Source organism: Osmerus mordax, chromosome 20, assembly GCF_038355195.1.
Source record: "Osmerus mordax isolate fOsmMor3 chromosome 20, fOsmMor3.pri, whole genome shotgun sequence".
NCBI lineage: Eukaryota > Metazoa > Chordata > Actinopteri > Osmeriformes > Osmeridae > Osmerus > Osmerus mordax.
This window is the reverse complement of record NC_090069.1, coordinates 13,974,219-13,991,470: the sequence shown is the minus strand read 5'-3', so window position 1 is coordinate 13,991,470 and position 17,252 is coordinate 13,974,219. Positions and strand designations below refer to the sequence as shown.

The window sequence follows — 17,252 nt, the reverse complement described above, 5'->3', positions numbered from 1 at the left end:
TTGGCCTGGGCTTTCCGCTTCCGTCCCTGCTTGTCCTGCGGCTTTTGGCCTGGGCTTTCCGCTTCCGTCCCTGCTTGTCCTGCGGCTTTTGGCCTGGGCTTTCCGCTTCCGTCCCTGCTTGTCCTGCGGCTTTTGGCCTGGGCTTTCCGCTTCCGTCCCTGCTTGTCCTGCGGCTTTTGGCCTGGGCTTTCCGCTTCCGTCCCTGCTTGTCCTGCGGCTTTTGGCCTGGGCTTTCCGCTTCCGTCCCTGCTTGTCCTGCGGCTTTTGGCCTGGGCTTTCCGCTTCCGTCCCTGCTTGTCCTGCGGCTTTTGGCCTGGGCTTTCCGCTTCCGTCCCTGCTTGTCCTGCGGCTTTTGGCCTGGGCTTTCCGCTTCCGTGGTTTCGGCCGTTCTCGGTGTGGTGACCGAGCGGCCCAGGTGGTGCACGGAGGGTCCGCGCGCCGGGGGCGTCCGATAATGCGGTCATCGCTTCTCGGCCTTTTGGCTAAGATCAAGTGTAGTATCTGTTCTTATCAGTTTAATATCTGATATGTCCTCCATGCGAGGACAACATATTAAACGGATTTTTGCAACAGGGAGTCGGAACAGGGGCTCGCTCCGTCCGCTCCGCGCATCGCCCCGGTATTGCAGCGTCTCCGGGAAGGGTGCAATCTTTCTAAGCGTGTCAAAGAGAAAAGCTAGTGAGGGAGGGAGGGAGGGAGGGGAACGTCTGAATGATTGAGGTTTGGGGGAGAGGGGTTTAGGTTAGGGCTAGGGTTTTTGGGGTGAGGGTCAAAGAAACCTCAAAAGGGGGGGGGGGGGGGGGGGGGGGGGGGGGGGGCCCAACAAAGCGAAACAAGCGATCCCTACCAAAAAAACGGGGTGAAAAGGGGGTGTGGGCGGAGCCCTGTCGGCCGGTGGCGTTTTCCCGCCCTTTTAGATATAAAAAAAAAAAAAAAAAAAAAAAAAGGGAGTGACTGAGTGAGTGAGTGACTGAGTGAGTGAGTGACTGAGTGACTGAGTGAGTGAGTGAGTGACAGAGAGAGAGAGAGAGAGAGAGAGAGAGAGAGAGAGAGAGAGAGAGAGCTGGCTGACATTCAGCGGGGCCGAGGTGAAAAACTGGAAGGCAATCGGAATGAGTTTTTTATCGCCGTGTCAGTCGACACCAACACGGAGTGGACTGGCTGGAAGGCGCATACGATAAACACGTACGGATCTTAATGGAGAAAAAGCCATCAATGAAATGGAGAAAGTGCGGTAAGGAAAAGCCAAGCGGGCGGGCCGAGCCCCTCTGCGGCCCGTGGCGTTTCCGCGCCTTTTTTTTCCCGAGAAGGATGCGGTTCGCCCCGGTTCTCCCCGGTTCGCCCCCGCGGACGGGTGAGTCAGGGCCAACGGAGGGGTTGGGGGTAGGCCGTTTGGGTCGTTTCAAATCGACGCTCTGGTTCCCCTTCAGCACGCACAAGCCTTTCGCCTTTTACTAAAGACTTCCGTGGAGGGGAGCGCCGACGAGTGGAACGTGGTATTTTTGGGAGGCTTTGCCCGAGGGAGGGCAGAGCCTGATGGACGTGTGACAAAAGCAGGGTGAGGTTGGCTTTGGGGTTAGGTGCGTGCCTGCGGGTAAGGCAGGTTTTGTCTTTGCTTCTTCTGTAGCTGTTTCAATTCTGTTGCCTTTTGGCCTGGGCTTTCCGCTTCCGTCCCTGCTTGTCCTGCGGCTTTTGGCCTGGGCTTTCCGCTTCCGTCCCTGCTTGTCCTGCGGCTTTTGGCCTGGGCTTTCCGCTTCCGTCCCTGCTTGTCCTGCGGCTTTTGGCCTGGGCTTTCCGCTTCCGTCCCTGCTTGTCCTGCGGCTTTTGGCCTGGGCTTTCCGCTTCCGTCCCTGCTTGTCCTGCGGCTTTTGGCCTGGGCTTTCCGCTTCCGTGGTTTCGGCCGTTCTCGGTGTGGTGACCGAGCGGCCCAGGTGGTGCACGGAGGGTCCGCGCGCCGGGGGCGTCCGATAATGCGGTCATCGCTTCTCGGCCTTTTGGCTAAGATCAAGTGTAGTATCTGTTCTTATCAGTTTAATATCTGATATGTCCTCCATGCGAGGACAACATATTAAACGGATTTTTGCAACAGGGAGTCGGAACAGGGGCTCGCTCCGTCCGCTCCGCGCATCGCCCCGGTATTGCAGCGTCTCCGGGAAGGGTGCAATCTTTCTAAGCGTGTCAAAGAGAAAAGCTAGGGAGGGAGGGAGGGAGGGAGGGAGGGAGGGAGGGGAACGTCTGAATGATTGAGGTTTGGGGGAGAGGGGTTTAGGTTAGGGCTAGGGTTTTTGGGGTGAGGGTCAAAAAACCCTCAAAAGGGGGGGGGGGGGCCAACAAAGCGAAACAAGCGATCCCTACCAAAAAAACGGGGTGAAAAGGGGGTGTGGGCGGAGCCCTGTCGGCCGGTGGCGTTTTCCCGCCCTTTTAGATATAAAAAAAAAAAAAAAAAAAAAAAAAGGGAGTGACTGAGTGAGTGAGTGACTGAGTGAGTGAGTGACTGAGTGAGTGAGTGAGTGACAGAGAGAGAGAGAGAGAGAGAGAGAGAGAGAGAGAGAGCTGGCTGACATTCAGCGGGGCCGAGGTGAAAAACTGGAAGGCAATCGGAATGAGTTTTTTATCGCCGTGTCAGTCGACACCAACACGGAGTGGACTGGCTGGAAGGCGCATACGATAAACACGTACGGATCTTAATGGAGAAAAAGCCATCAATGAAATGGAGAAAGTGCGGTAAGGAAAGAAAAGCCAAGCGGGCGGGCCGAGCCCCTCTGCGGCCCGTGGCGTTTCCGCGCCTTTTTTTTCCCGAGAAGGATGCGGTTCGCCCCGGTTCTCCCCGGTTCGCCCCCGCGGACGGGTGAGTCAGGGCCAACGGAGGGGTTGGGGGTAGGCCGTTTGGGTCGTTTCAAATCGACGCTCTGGTTCCCCTTCAGCACGCACAAGCCTTTCGCCTTTTACTAAAGACTTCCGTGGAGGGGAGCGCCGACGAGTGGAACGTGGTATTTTTGGGAGGCTTTGCCCGAGGGAGGGCAGAGCCTGATGGACGTGTGACAAAAGCAGGGTGAGGTTGGCTTTGGGGTTAGGTGCGTGCCTGCGGGTAAGGCAGGTTTTGTCTTTGCTTCTTCTGTAGCTGTTTCAATTCTGTTGCCTTTTGGCCTGGGCTTTCCGCTTCCGTCCCTGCTTGTCCTGCGGCTTTTGGCCTGGGCTTTCCGCTTCCGTCCCTGCTTGTCCTGCGGCTTTTGGCCTGGGCTTTCCGCTTCCGTCCCTGCTTGTCCTGCGGCTTTTGGCCTGGGCTTTCCGCTTCCGTCCCTGCTTGTCCTGCGGCTTTTGGCCTGGGCTTTCCGCTTCCGTCCCTGCTTGTCCTGCGGCTTTTGGCCTGGGCTTTCCGCTTCCGTGGTTTCGGCCGTTCTCGGTGTGGTGACCGAGCGGCCCAGGTGGTGCACGGAGGGTCCGCGCGCCGGGGGCGTCCGATAATGCGGTCATCGCTTCTCGGCCTTTTGGTTGAGATTAAAGAGCAGTATCGACCAACATCGATACTGATCAAAAATCTCTCCTTGGGCCGTGGGCGATCGACCGGCCGGTGGGCGTTACCCTTTTCAGTTGGTTTTTGTCCTTATCATTTTGAATTTGATTTGTCTTGATACTGTGTTTGATTTCTGTCTCTGTCTTTGTTCCCAGGTCCACAGACGGTTACCGGAGCCAGTGCTGGAGGAGGAGTCACTCACCGGAAATTTCCATTCTTCCACTGGCCTAGCCCAGTGCTAGGCCAGGTGAGTGCCTCCAAGGCCAGTACTTTTCCGGTCCCCCTGTGGGCCTTGTCTTGTCTTGTGTTTGTGTAGTTTAGCCTGTTTTTTTTGTTTAGCTTCTTGTTTGTTCTGTGTGTCCTATTTGTTTAGATATTGTTAGGTGTTCCCTTTCTGTCTTGTTTTAGTAGTTTGTCCATAGCTTGTTTGTCCATAGTCTTGAGTTTTAGTGTTTGTTTGGTGTAGCCTAGCCACCAATCCTTGATTGGTGGCAGGTGTGTCTTGTTAGTGTGAGTGTTTGTCTCAGTATTTTTCCGTTTGGTGTAGTCTTTTATTCTTGTCTTGTGTTTTTGTGTATTGTCTAAGTGTATTTGTGGTTAATTTCTTTTGGCCGGTCTTTTCAGTTGCTTTTACTTTGTTGATTTGGTTTTTGGTGGGGTGTTTGTGTAGTCCAGTTCAGTGTTTGTTACCCTCCATTGTATTGTTAGTGCCCCCCCCCCCCCCCCCTCCATCCCCTCCCCTACCCCCCCCCCCCCCCCCCCACACCAGTGTTTGTCTCTCCCCTACCCTCTTGTGTTGGTGTTCCCTCCCCCCCCCCCTCCTGTTCCCTCTTGCTGTGTCACCCCCCCCCCCCCACGTGTCTGATTGTTTTTTGTTCAGTGTTGTTCGTGCCTCCAAAATGTCGGCCGCTCGTGCTGGCATGAGGAGGCACAACAGTGTCCGTTTTTTGTTCAAGGTGGTGGGTGGAGTAAAGGTGGAGATGTCCAGGTTGGACTTCTCAAGGAAGGTGCTGCAGAAGCTGCTCAGGTTCTCGCCGGCCGAGCTGAACTGCATCGTGGCCTTGCCTGCTGGGCAGGGCTTCGATGTCAGCTTCAGCACGGCCATGGTACTGAAAGAATTCTGGACACGTTTCGAGGTGAGCAAAGATCAAGTTACCCAAACGTTCTGCGTGGAAAAACTGACTGACAACACCTTGAAAGTGGTGATTGTCAGGATGTTTAATGAAACTGTGAACCCCGAGGATATCTGTGTCTGGTTGAAAAGGTACTGCACAGTTAAAGGGGTTCCAGTTAGAGTGAAGGATCTGGATGGCATATGGAATGGAGCTTGGAGAGTGCCCATCCAGCAGGTTCCAGATCCGACAGGTTTTGAAGGACTGAGGCAGTTACCCTCAATCATAGTGTTGGGGGAGAACAGGGGCTTCGTGCACTACATGGGACAGCCAAAGTTATGCAGAAAGTGCATGAAGCATGGGCACCTCGCGGAGGCGTGCCAGGAGGTGGTTTGCGGAAAATGTCGGGAGATCGGGCACGTCTTCGCGGAGTGCCCAAATGGGAGAGCTTGCAACTTGTGTGGCGAGCTCTCCCACCTGTTCAGAGACTGTCCTCAGTCCTTCGCCAACAAGCTCCGGGCGGTCAGGGCGCCCGTGGAGCCTGTGGTGGCCGAAAGGGGGCCCGTGGAAAAGAGGGCGGAGGGGGCCAAAGAGGTGGCGGAGGGAGTAAAAGAAATGGAGAAGGTGGCGGAGGAAGAGGTGGAGGAAGTGGCGGCGGACCCTGTTTTAATTCCTTTTAAGCAGGTGGCCGCCGAGCACAGACAGTCAATGGAGAAGGAGAAAGAGCAGAGCGCGGGAGAGGAGGCTGGGGGATCAGAGGAGACAGGAACTTCCAGCTCCTCTCCCAGCACCAGTGACTCGGCGGCCAGCGATGATTTTATCCAGTGTGGGCAGCTTTTACTCGGCAAACGCGATAGAGATCTGTCCGCTGACATCGATCCAGCCAGTAAAAAGGGGAGGCCTGAAGTGAGCTCTGGAGAGTCAGATTCCTCTCCTAGGGTATTTCCTTCCAGCTCTCCTAACCAAGTGTCGTTTTTAAACATGAATCTCACGACTTCCACCCCCAAGGAGAGCTCAGGCCTCCCCAGACGCGACAAAAAGAAAAAAGGAGTCAAAAGCGAAGAGGTAAGCCTGATTTTATGATTTTAGTACCTGTTTTATTGTTTTACCCTCTTTTAAGATCCCCCCCCCTCCACGTTTTTAGTTTAAATGCACGTCCTTTTAACCCCTCTTACCCCTTTTAATGGCGCTCACTTTTAGCACCATAAATGTAAGATGCATCACGACCACTTTTAGGGCGCAGTCCGTTTTATCATTTTTAAGTACTGTAAAAAGCGATGTGATTTTATTACAGGAATGTGGACTGCCTTTTAAAAACTCTTATTTTAAGTGGGAACGGATGTGGAGCCACGGGCCCTCCTGCTGGAGCGGCTCCAATGCGAACAAAAATGACGGAGTGGCGGTTTTAATAAAGAATCCACATGTGTTGGTGAAGGGGTGCACTGTTTTTAGAAATGGACGGGCGCTTTTACTGAATTTGACTTTTTTAGGGAAGGATTTTAAAGTAATCAATGTCTATGGTTTTAGTGATAAAAATGAACGTTTTACCCTTTTAGAAGATCTGCAGTCCCACCTGCTAGGTAGGGCCCCCCTTATTTTAGCAGGGGATTTTAACAGTGTTTTAACCAGGGCTGACAGGAGAGGTGCAGGGGTTGATTTTAAGGTAGACAAGGCGTCGACTCTTTTAAGCAGTACAGTGCGAGACTTTAGATTGACTGACTGTTTCAAGACCTTGCATCCCAGAGAGGAGGGCCTCACCTGGTTCAGTGATGACGGCACCAAAGCCTCTCGCATAGACTACGTTTTTACCCGGGACGCCCCCCCAACCGATGCTAGATTGACCCCGGTTTTCTTCTCGGACCACTCTATGCTGTCCTGCACCCTTTCACTATCCTCGGGTGTGACTGTAGGGAAGGGTCTGTGGAAACTGAACTGCTCCCTGTTGGAGGATGAGGAGGCCGCAAGGCAGTACAGGGAGCAGTTCAGGGACTGGCAGACCCTCCAGGACTGTTTTGACACTAGGGCACAGTGGTGGGAGATGGTGAAGGGTAGGACCAAAGCCTTTTTTAGTCAGTTAGGGAGATTTAGGAAAAAGAAAACAGATAGGTGCATGGTGGGACTGCAGAAACGTTTAGAAAGATATTTTACTTTGAGAAACCAGGGCATTGATTTTAACGATGAGATAAAAGCAGTAAAACAAGAGATGGCTATTTTATCGTGGGAAAAAAGCAAGGGGGTTATTTTAAGAAGTAAAGAAAGAGATTTAGAAGAGGGAGAAAAGTGCACCAGGTACTTTTTTAAGAAAATTTTAAGTAGGAGTGGGACTATGTCCAAGTTAAAAAACAAGGAAGGAAAAATGATGGAGAAAACTGATGACATTTTAAAGGTAGTAGAAACTTTTTATGGGGAACTGTTTGGGGAAAAAGAAATTTTAAAAGAACGAACAAAAGAGGTTTTAGGGTTTTTAGAGAAAACAGTCGAGAACAAGGGCCAACTAGAGGAGGATTTTAACATAGAAGAACTACACAAGTGTGTCAAGGGTTTTAAGGGAGGGAAGTCTCCGGGGGCAGATGGGCTGCCTCTGGAGTTTTATCTCACCTTTTGGGACATTTTAGCACACGACCTCCTGACTGTTTTTAAAGACTTAGAGGACCTCGACAGACTTCCAGACAGTTTTAGAGTAGGGATAGTGTCATTACTCCATAAAAAAGACGACAGGACCGACCTGAAAAACTGGAGACCCATCACGCTTTTAAATTTTGATTTGAAACTTTTTAGCAAACTTTTAGCAAACAGAATGTCCACGGTTTTAGGTTCAGTGATCCACCCGGATCAAACCTGCGCCATCCCGGGAAGGAAGATCACCGACAGCCTCGTACTGATCAGAGACGCCATCTGTCTTGCGAGAGACAGAAACATTCGTTTAGCAGTACTAAATTTAGACTTTGAAAAAGCTTTTGATCGGGTCTCGCACCAGTACCTGTTTCAGGTACTGCAAAAAATGGGCTATCCGGACAGGTTTATAGCGTGGGTGGGGCTGTTGTATAGGGGTATACACAGCAGAGTTCTAGTTAACGGGAAACTCACAAACGCAGTTAATGTCCGCTGCGGCGTCCGTCAGGGTTGTCCGTTATCTCCCCTTCTCTTTGTCTCCTGTATCGAACCCTTGGCGCAGGTTTTGAGAAGGGACCAATGGATCACTGGGCTGGGAGTCCCGGGGAGCGGGGGGCTCTCAGCCACATGTGTTTTATATATGGACGACGTCAATGTTTTATGCACCGACCGACCTTCCATCGACAGGACTCTGGACAGGACTGACTGGTTCGGACTGGCGTCAGGGGCCAAACTGAACAGAAACAAGACAGAGGCCCAGTTTCACGGCCCCTGGCGCACACAGGACTTGACAGGACTGCCACTCACCACACAAACAGACTTGAGGGTTCTAGGGGTTAAATTTGACCGGTTAGGGCTAGGCAGCGGGAACTGGGGTGGTCTACTTGGGAAGACTAGGCAACGACTGGCTTTCTGGGGACTGCGTGACTTGACCATCGAAGGACGTATTTTAATCATAAAAACTGTGATTTTACCTCTGTTTTTATTGGTTTCAGCTGTTTTTATCCCCCCAAGAAGGGTGCTTTTAGCCTTGGACCGCTTGGTCTTTTACTTTGTATGGAAGTCCAAGTGGGAAAGGCTGAAAAGAGAGGTCATGAAGCACAGCCTTTTTAATGGGGGGAGGGGCCTCCCAAATTTTGCTTTATTTTTGACGAGCAGGTACACCGCCCTCCATGTGGGCCTGGCAAGCAAGGACACAAAGACGGGCCAGCTGGTGAGATTCTGGATGGGCGGGTACCTGCGAGCACTGAGGCTCCTCCCCATCGACCTGAGAGTGCCGGTGGCCTTCGACCTCCCACCGGCCTACTCAGTTTTAAAAAAGTTTTTGAAGGATTTTAATCTTGAACAGCAGACAGAGCGAGTTTTAACTAACCATCGTTTTATTCTCTCTGTTGTGCAGGAGGGGGAGCCGGTGAGTCCAGTGCGCGGGCTCGCGCTAGGTGAGCCCTCCACGGTTTGGCGCAACGTGGCCCATCCTGCTCTGCTGAACCGGCACCGCGACCTCAACTGGATGGTGGCCCACGAGATCCTCCCGGTCAGAGCCGTCATGCACTCCCGGGGCATGGGAACAACATCGAGGTGCCCACGGCCGACTTGTGGCGGAGAGGAGACCGTGCGGCACCTGCTCTGGGAGTGCAGGGCCGCCCGGGACCTGTGGATCCAAGCGGGGCCCCTGATAACCCCGAGCCTGCCAGCAGGGGAGGTCCTAACAGCACAGCTGGTGCTCTACGGGGTGAGCCAGAGACCCATACCATCGGGACAATTCCGCCAGCTCTGGCTCACCCTGACATGCTACAAAGAGGCACTGTGGACCTCCAGAAACCTGCTGGTGGGGAAGCGCGTGGAGACGGCCACCCAGGCAGTGGCGATGCTGGCTACAGGGACCCTAGGGTGGTACGTCCCACGCGCCATTCGGAAGGGGCCCCCACCCACGTGAAGTGGTCCGGGCGGCCGCGGCCTGACTGCGCCGGAATGGCTGCCGTGGTCGAGGATCTCCGCTGGGCCCCATAGGAAGACCGGAGCGGTGACCGGTTCGGTGGAGCGGGAGGAATCGGCCACGTTCATGGACTCCAAGCTCCCCCTTCTTTGCACAACAGAGACTTTTAAAACTTTTACACACATTTCTTAACATGTCTTAACCCCGTATTGATGTAACACTTTTTATGGCTTTTATTACACTGTGTTTTAAAGTATTGTTTTGTTTTAAGTATTGTCTTTTAACATGCATACTTTTAAATTTGATCGAGCACATGTGTTTTTTATCCAATTTTATGCCCTTTTAAAGTGTTTTTAAGACATGCAAATTGAAATTTATACTTGAAATGTGTTTTTAACGCTCTGTCTGGCTGCAAATGATAAATAAATTCTTTCAAAAGAAAAAAAGAAATCTGTTCTTATCAGTTTAATATCTGATATGTCCTCCATGCGAGGACAACATATTAAACGGATTTTTGCAACAGGGAGTCGGAACAGGGGCTCGCTCCGTCCGCTCCGCGCATCGCCCCGGTATTGCAGCGTCTCCGGGAAGGGTGCAATCTTTCTAAGCGTGTCAAAGAGAAAAGCTAGTGAGGGAGGGAGGGAGGGAGGGAGGGAGGGAGGGAAGGAGGGAATGTCTGAATGAGTGAGGTTTGGGGGAGAGGGGTTTAGGTTAGGGCTAGGGTTTTTGGGGTGAGGGTCAAAAAACTCTCAAAAGGGGGGGGCCCCCCAACAAAGCGGAACAAGCGATCCCTACCAAAAAAACGGGGTGAAAAGGGGGTGTGGGCGGAGCCCTGTCGGCCGGTGGCGTTTTCCCGCCCTTTTAGATATAAAAAAAAAAAAAAAAAAAAAAAAAAAAAGGGAGTGACTGAGTGAGTGAGTGACTGAGTGAGTGAGTGAGTGAGTGACAGAGAGAGAGAGAGAGAGAGAGAGAGAGAGAGAGAGAGAGAGAGAGAGAGAGAGAGAGAGAGCTGGCTGACATTCAGCGGGGCCGAGGTGAAAAACTGGAAGGCAATCGGAATGAGTTTTTTCTCGCCGTGTCAGTCGACACCAACACGGAGTGGACTGGCTGGAAGGCGCATACGATAAACGCGTACGGATCTTAATGGAGAAAAAGCCATCAATGAAATGGAGAAAGTGCGGTAAGGAAAAGCCAAGCGGGCGGGCCGAGCCCCTCTGCGGCCCGTGGCGTTTCCGCGCCTTTTTTTTCCCGAGAAGGATGCGGTTCGCCCCGGTTCTCCCCGGTTCGCCCCCGCGGACGGGTGAGTCAGGGCCAACGGAGGGGTTGGGGGTAGGCCGTTTGGGTCGTTTCAAATCGACGCTCTGGTTCCCCTTCAGCACGCACAAGCCTTTCGCCTTTTACTAAAGACTTCCGTGGAGGGGAGCGCCGACGAGTGGAACGTGGTATTTTTGGGAGGCTTTGCCCGAGGGAGGGCAGAGCCTGATGGACGTGTGACAAAAGCAGGGTGAGGTTGGCTTTGGGGTTAGGTGCGTGCCTGCGGGTAAGGCAGGTTTTGTCTTTGCTTCTTCTGTAGCTGTTTCAATTCTGTTGCCTTTTGGCCTGGGCTTTCCGCTTCCGTCCCTGCTTGTCCTGCGGCTTTTGGCCTGGGCTTTCCGCTTCCGTCCCTGCTTGTCCTGCGGCTTTTGGCCTGGGCTTTCCGCTTCCGTCCCTGCTTGTCCTGCGGCTTTTGGCCTGGGCTTTCCGCTTCCGTCCCTGCTTGTCCTGCGGCTTTTGGCCTGGGCTTTCCGCTTCCGTCCCTGCTTGTCCTGCGGCTTTTGGCCTGGGCTTTCCGCTTCCGTCCCTGCTTGTCCTGCGGCTTTTGGCCTGGGCTTTCCGCTTCCGTCCCTGCTTGTCCTGCGGCTTTTGGCCTGGGCTTTCCGCTTCCGTCCCTGCTTGTCCTGCGGCTTTTGGCCTGGGCTTTCCGCTTCCGTCCCTGCTTGTCCTGCGGCTTTTGGCCTGGGCTTTCCGCTTCCGTCCCTGCTTGTCCTGCGGCTTTTGGCCTGGGCTTTCCGCTTCCGTCCCTGCTTGTCCTGCGGCTTTTGGCCTGGGCTTTCCGCTTCCGTGGTTTCGGCCGTTCTCGGTGTGGTGACCGAGCGGCCCAGGTGGTGCACGGAGGGTCCGCGCGCCGGGGGCGTCCGATAATGCGGTCATCGCTTCTCGGCCTTTTGGCTAAGATCAAGTGTAGTATCTGTTCTTATCAGTTTAATATCTGATATGTCCTCCATGCGAGGACAACATATTAAACGGATTTTTGCAACAGGGAGTCGGAACAGGGGCTCGCTCCGTCCGCTCCGCGCATCGCCCCGGTATTGCAGCGTCTCCGGGAAGGGTGCAATCTTTCTAAGCGTGTCAAAGAGAAAAGCTAGTGAGGGAGGGAGGGAGGGAGGGAGGGAGGGAGGGAAGGAGGGAATGTCTGAATGAGTGAGGTTTGGGGGAGAGGGGTTTAGGTTAGGGCTAGGGTTTTTGGGGTGAGGGTCAAAAAACTCTCAAAAGGGGGGGGCCCCCCAACAAAGCGGAACAAGCGATCCCTACCAAAAAAACGGGGTGAAAAGGGGGTGTGGGCGGAGCCCTGTCGGCCGGTGGCGTTTTCCCGCCCTTTTAGATATAAAAAAAAAAAAAAAAAAAAAAAAAGGGAGTGACTGAGTGAGTGAGTGACTGAGTGAGTGAGTGAGTGAGTGACAGAGAGAGAGAGAGAGAGAGAGAGAGAGAGAGAGAGAGAGAGAGAGAGCTGGCTGACATTCAGCGGGGCCGAGGTGAAAAACTGGAAGGCAATCGGAATGAGTTTTTTCTCGCCGTGTCAGTCGACACCAACACGGAGTGGACTGGCTGGAAGGCGCATACGATAAACGCGTACGGATCTTAATGGAGAAAAAGCCATCAATGAAATGGAGAAAGTGCGGTAAGGAAAAGCCAAGCGGGCGGGCCGAGCCCCTCTGCGGCCCGTGGCGTTTCCGCGCCTTTTTTTTCCCGAGAAGGATGCGGTTCGCCCCGGTTCTCCCCGGTTCGCCCCCGCGGACGGGTGAGTCAGGGCCAACGGAGGGGTTGGGGGTAGGCCGTTTGGGTCGTTTCAAATCGACGCTCTGGTTCCCCTTCAGCACGCACAAGCCTTTCGCCTTTTACTAAAGACTTCCGTGGAGGGGAGCGCCGACGAGTGGAACGTGGTATTTTTGGGAGGCTTTGCCCGAGGGAGGGCAGAGCCTGATGGACGTGTGACAAAAGCAGGGTGAGGTTGGCTTTGGGGTTAGGTGCGTGCCTGCGGGTAAGGCAGGTTTTGTCTTTGCTTCTTCTGTAGCTGTTTCAATTCTGTTGCCTTTTGGCCTGGGCTTTCCGCTTCCGTCCCTGCTTGTCCTGCGGCTTTTGGCCTGGGCTTTCCGCTTCCGTCCCTGCTTGTCCTGCGGCTTTTGGCCTGGGCTTTCCGCTTCCGTCCCTGCTTGTCCTGCGGCTTTTGGCCTGGGCTTTCCGCTTCCGTCCCTGCTTGTCCTGCGGCTTTTGGCCTGGGCTTTCCGCTTCCGTCCCTGCTTGTCCTGCGGCTTTTGGCCTGGGCTTTCCGCTTCCGTCCCTGCTTGTCCTGCGGCTTTTGGCCTGGGCTTTCCGCTTCCGTCCCTGCTTGTCCTGCGGCTTTTGGCCTGGGCTTTCCGCTTCCGTCCCTGCTTGTCCTGCGGCTTTTGGCCTGGGCTTTCCGCTTCCGTCCCTGCTTGTCCTGCGGCTTTTGGCCTGGGCTTTCCGCTTCCGTCCCTGCTTGTCCTGCGGCTTTTGGCCTGGGCTTTCCGCTTCCGTCCCTGCTTGTCCTGCGGCTTTTGGCCTGGGCTTTCCGCTTCCGTCCCTGCTTGTCCTGCGGCTTTTGGCCTGGGCTTTCCGCTTCCGTGGTTTCGGCCGTTCTCGGTGTGGTGACCGAGCGGCCCAGGTGGTGCACGGAGGGTCCGCGCGCCGGGGGCGTCCGATAATGCGGTCATCGCTTCTCGGCCTTTTGGCTAAGATCAAAAGCTGCATCGCGGCCTTATCAAGCGATCGAGCGCCATTGAGGCGACAGTGGCAACCGGCGGTATTGCGGGAGGCGGTGGACCTGGAGTCGGCATTCTGGAGGCGGACGTGAACTGCGGCGGTGAGTCTGGGGCGGGGAGGGTTGGCGGTACCGGGAGTCGAGCGATGTATGGGGCACCGGTACCGTGCTTAGGGGGGATGGTCGCTGGGCCGAGTGCCGTGGGAGGGTTTGCCCCGACCACGGAGGGAGCGGCTGGGGTCGCGGCGGGGATCCTGCGGAGGACCCTGACCGGCGGACTGCAGGCCAGGGGGGACGGTGTGTCCCATGCTCCGGGGCCGGAGGCTGGCAGATCTGGTGGAGCCGGGGACGGAGGCGGAGTCCCCAATGCGGCCGGAGGTCCGGGCGGCGACAAAGGTCTGGGAGGCGGCGGAGCGCCTGGCGGAGGAGCGTCGGGAGACGGCGGAGCGCTTGGCGGCGGGGCGCTTGGCGGCGGAGCGCTTGGCGGCGGAGCGCTTGGCGGCGGAGGAGTGCAGGCTGGCGGCGGAGCGCTTGGCGGCGGAGGAGTGCTGGCTGGCGGCGGAGCACCGGGAGGTGGCGGAGCGCCTGGCGGAGGAGCGCCAGGAGGCGGAGCGCCGGGCGGAGGAGCGTCGGGAGGCGGAGCGCTTGGCGGTGGTGGAGGGCCGGCTGGCGGCGGTGGTGGCGCCTCTGGTGGCGGGAGGCCGATGGGACGGCCGCGGACGGGTATGAAGAACTCCCTCCGGTTTTCATGGAGGGACCCGGATGTGCCGCGGCTGTCGAGAGAGGTGTTCACCCGGCAGGTGGTGATCGCCATTTTAAAACTGACGCCGGCGGAGGTCCTGTGTCTACAGGACAACGTCCAGGAGAGGGGGTTCGATGTGACCCTGAAGACGGCGGCTATTGCGGCGTCCGTCCTGGGCTTGGTGAGGGCCCAGAGGGCGGTGGCGCCCCTTGGGTCGTATGAGGTGGTGGACCTTGACCGCCAGAATTTTAGGGTGGTGACGGTCCATTTATATAATGGGAACGTGTCGGAGCAGGCGGTGGCCGCGTTTCTCAGCCGCTATGGGGACGTGAAGTCAGGGGCCCGGTACGTCCTGGACTCGTTGGGGTACTGGACGGGGCGGCGCCAGTACCAGATGCTGCTGGGTGAGGACGGAGCGGGGATGGACGGGCTACAGCACCCCCCGGCCTATTTTTCCATCGGGAGTGACAGGGGCTATTTGTTCTATGCTCGCCAGCCCCCTTGCTGCAGGAGGTGTCGCCGGGTGGGGCACACGGAGGTGACATGTGGGGGGCCCCGCTGCGGGGTGTGTGGTGAGGAGGGGCACGTGGCACGGAACTGCCACGTGCCAAAGACCTGCCACCGCTGTGGTGCGGCGGGGCACCTAATGAGGTCGTGCCCTGCCCGGGAGAGGAGTTATGCGGGAGCCGCAGCAAGGGAGGCTGGTGCCCCTGTCACCCCAGGCGTCGCCCCTGGTGCCCCGGGCGGGGCCCCTGACGCCCCAGAGGAGGCCCCGGAGGTTCCGGACGTAGCCCCCGACGCCCTGGTCACTCCAGAGACGGCGGAGGAGAGGGGGGAGGCGGCGGACGAAGAGGTCACCGCGTCCTCTCCGGAGGAAGACCTCACCATGGACGGGTTGCGGCAGCTGACGCGGGTGTTGGAGGAGTTGACGGCGCAGGCGGAGGTGACCCTAGATTCTGGGGAATCGAGGCTAGGGTCGGGTGGCGAGGTGGATGGTATGGTGAGGGCTGGAGGCGGCGGGTCGGGCCCGGCGGGGCTCGGGCAGCTGCAGCTGGTCCTGGACAGAGTGGATGGGGGGGAGGTGGGGGGGTCGAGGAACCCCCGCCGAAAGGCGAGTGCGCTCGCTGAGGGTGAGCGGTTTGTGGCAGGGGGGGCGGGGAGTAAGAGGGGGAAGGGGAGGGAGGGTAGACGAAGCGGGGAGAGGGGGCAAGGGCGGACTCTGCCCAGTTCGATGCCCGACACCCCGGTGGAGTTAGGTGGGGGTTTTATAGAGGGCGGGGAGGAGGAGGGGGAGCCAAACCCGGTGCCGGCCTCCTGGGGGGAAAGGATGGAGACGGAGGAGGGGGAGGGGAGTGGGAGTGGGGTGGGGGAGGATTTGTATGGGTGATAGGTTGGGGTCTTGGGGTTTTTTTTTCTTTTATGTATGTATCATGTCTTTCACTGTTTGTACTTTTAATTTGCGGGGATTGAGGGACAGGGTGAAGAGGGCGGCTGTTTTTTCGTTTTTGGGGGGTTTGAATTTCACTGTGTGTTTTGTACAGGAGGTGCACTTAAGGGACAGGGGTGATGTGGTGGGGTTTACGCGGGAGTGGGGAAGGGGGGGGTCTGTATGGAGTGTGGGGGGGGTGCACTCATCAGGGGTGGGGATTTTGTTTGGGGGCGGTGGGGTTCGGGTGGAGGGGTCTTTTATGATATCACAGGGGAGGGCCATGGGGGCTGATATTTGTGTGGGGGAAATGAAAATGCGGGTGATTTGCGTGTATGGGCCACAGGGGAGGGTGGCAAGGGGGGAGTTGGTGGAGTGTGTGGCCCCTCACTGTGCAACAAACAGGGTGTTGGTGGTAGGGGGGGATTTCAATGTTGAGTTAGGGGGCACGGGTGAGGTGAGTGTCGCAGCGTGGAGGGTTTTGTTTAGCGGGCATAGTTTGGTGGATGGGGGGAGGCGCACTACCCCTCATTTGGACGGGCCCACGTGGCGTAATTCCCGTGGGGTCCAGAAGCGTTTAGACTACGTTTTCTTGCCTCGGTCTTTGGGACCGGTGTCGGGCCGGGTGCTCCCTGTATTCTTCTCGGACCATGATGGGGTCCTCTTGACGGTGCGGGCCCGGGTGCCGGTCTTTGGCCGGGGGTACTGGCGCCTCAACCTGGGGGTCTTGGAGGAGCGGGAGTTCTGCGACTCCGTGGCCCACTTCTATCAGGGCCTCGTGGGCCTTAAGCCCTTCTACGCGGGGATGGTCGAGTGGTGGGAGACTGTTAAGGCCCGACTGAGGGACTTTATCCAGGGGCACTGCAGGAGGCAGGCGAAGGCTTTGAGGGCGGAGATCGCACGGCTGCAGCACCAACTTGAGCTGGAGCATTCCTTGGGAAACCTGGGAGTGTCCCCCGACTTGCAGCGGTGTGCCGCTCTCAAGGTCCGTTTGAGGGTCATCCATGAGCGTCGTGCTCGCGCCTACCTCTTGAGGGCGCGTCAGGATTTCTTGGAAGAGAATGAGACGTGCTCGGCCTCTTTCTTCGCCTCGGTCAAAGCGGCGAAGAGGAGGTCAGTGTTCGCGGGGGTGAGGGACCTCCAGGGCCACGTAGCAGCGGAGCCTGCCCGTATGGTGGAGGCCGCCACCGACTATTACCGCGTTTTGTTTAGTGCCAGGGAGGTAGATGAGGGTTATGGCGAGGTCTTCCTTAGAGCGTTGACCCGGCGGGCGCCTCCAGAGGTGGCGGCGGCCATGGAGGCGCCGTTGTCCCTTGGGGAGCTGGAGGGAGCACTGAGGCGCATGGGCCGGCGGAAGGTGCCGGGCCTCGATGGGCTGCCGGCCGAGTTCTATCTCAAGTTTTGGGATGTGATCGGGCCGGCGGTCCTCGAGGTCCTCACCGAGGTCCTCGGCACGGCGACCCTGGGAGGGTCGATGGCCGACGGGGTGCTGTCCCTCCTGTCGAAGGGAGGGGACGGCACCGACCTGGGGAACTGGCGGCCATTGACCATGCTGTGCGTGGACTACAAACTGTTGGCCAAGGTCTTGGCGGACCGGCTGCGCACAGCACTCCCGGGCGTCGTGCACGAGGACCAGACCTGTGGCGTAGGGGGCCGGTCCGTGCGCTGGAATCTCCAGCTGCTCCGGGACGTCATAGCCTGGGCCGGGGACCGCGGGCTGCCTCTGATGGTAGCCGGCCTCGACCAGGCAAAGGCGTTCGATAGGGTCCACAGAGGTTTTTTGTTTAAGGTGTTAGAGAGGCTAGGGATAGGGCACGTGTTCATCGGGTGGCTGAGTACTCTGTACTCGGCCGTGGGGTGCACGGTTTCT

General features: G+C 56.7%; 7 non-coding genes and 1 pseudogene across 7 annotated transcripts; all 8 read left to right on the top strand.

Annotated features, from left to right (window-relative positions):
• The first annotated feature begins 462 nt into the window (after positions 1-462).
• LOC136964597 (U2 spliceosomal RNA) lies at positions 463-653 on the top strand. The gene has a single exon (XR_010879092.1). It is a non-coding gene; the product is annotated as a U2 spliceosomal RNA (small nuclear RNA).
• A 757-nt stretch (positions 654-1,410) lies between these two features.
• On the top strand, positions 1,411-1,528 carry LOC136964752 (U5 spliceosomal RNA). The gene has a single exon (XR_010879203.1). It is a non-coding gene; the product is annotated as a U5 spliceosomal RNA (small nuclear RNA).
• A 450-nt stretch (positions 1,529-1,978) lies between these two features.
• On the top strand, positions 1,979-2,169 carry LOC136964595 (U2 spliceosomal RNA). The gene has a single exon (XR_010879090.1). It is a non-coding gene; the product is annotated as a U2 spliceosomal RNA (small nuclear RNA).
• Positions 2,170-2,904: 735 nt separating this feature from the next.
• LOC136964751 (U5 spliceosomal RNA) lies at positions 2,905-3,022 on the top strand. Its single transcript, XR_010879202.1, has one exon. It is a non-coding gene; the product is annotated as a U5 spliceosomal RNA (small nuclear RNA).
• Positions 3,023-9,597: 6,575 nt separating this feature from the next.
• On the top strand, positions 9,598-9,778 carry LOC136964614 (U2 spliceosomal RNA; annotated as a pseudogene).
• A 753-nt stretch (positions 9,779-10,531) lies between these two features.
• LOC136964750 (U5 spliceosomal RNA) lies at positions 10,532-10,649 on the top strand. Its single transcript, XR_010879201.1, has one exon. It is a non-coding gene; the product is annotated as a U5 spliceosomal RNA (small nuclear RNA).
• A 714-nt stretch (positions 10,650-11,363) lies between these two features.
• On the top strand, positions 11,364-11,554 carry LOC136964594 (U2 spliceosomal RNA). The gene has a single exon (XR_010879089.1). It is a non-coding gene; the product is annotated as a U2 spliceosomal RNA (small nuclear RNA).
• A 735-nt stretch (positions 11,555-12,289) lies between these two features.
• Positions 12,290-12,407, top strand: LOC136964749 (U5 spliceosomal RNA). The gene has a single exon (XR_010879200.1). It is a non-coding gene; the product is annotated as a U5 spliceosomal RNA (small nuclear RNA).
• The last annotated feature ends 4,845 nt before the right edge of the window (positions 12,408-17,252 follow it).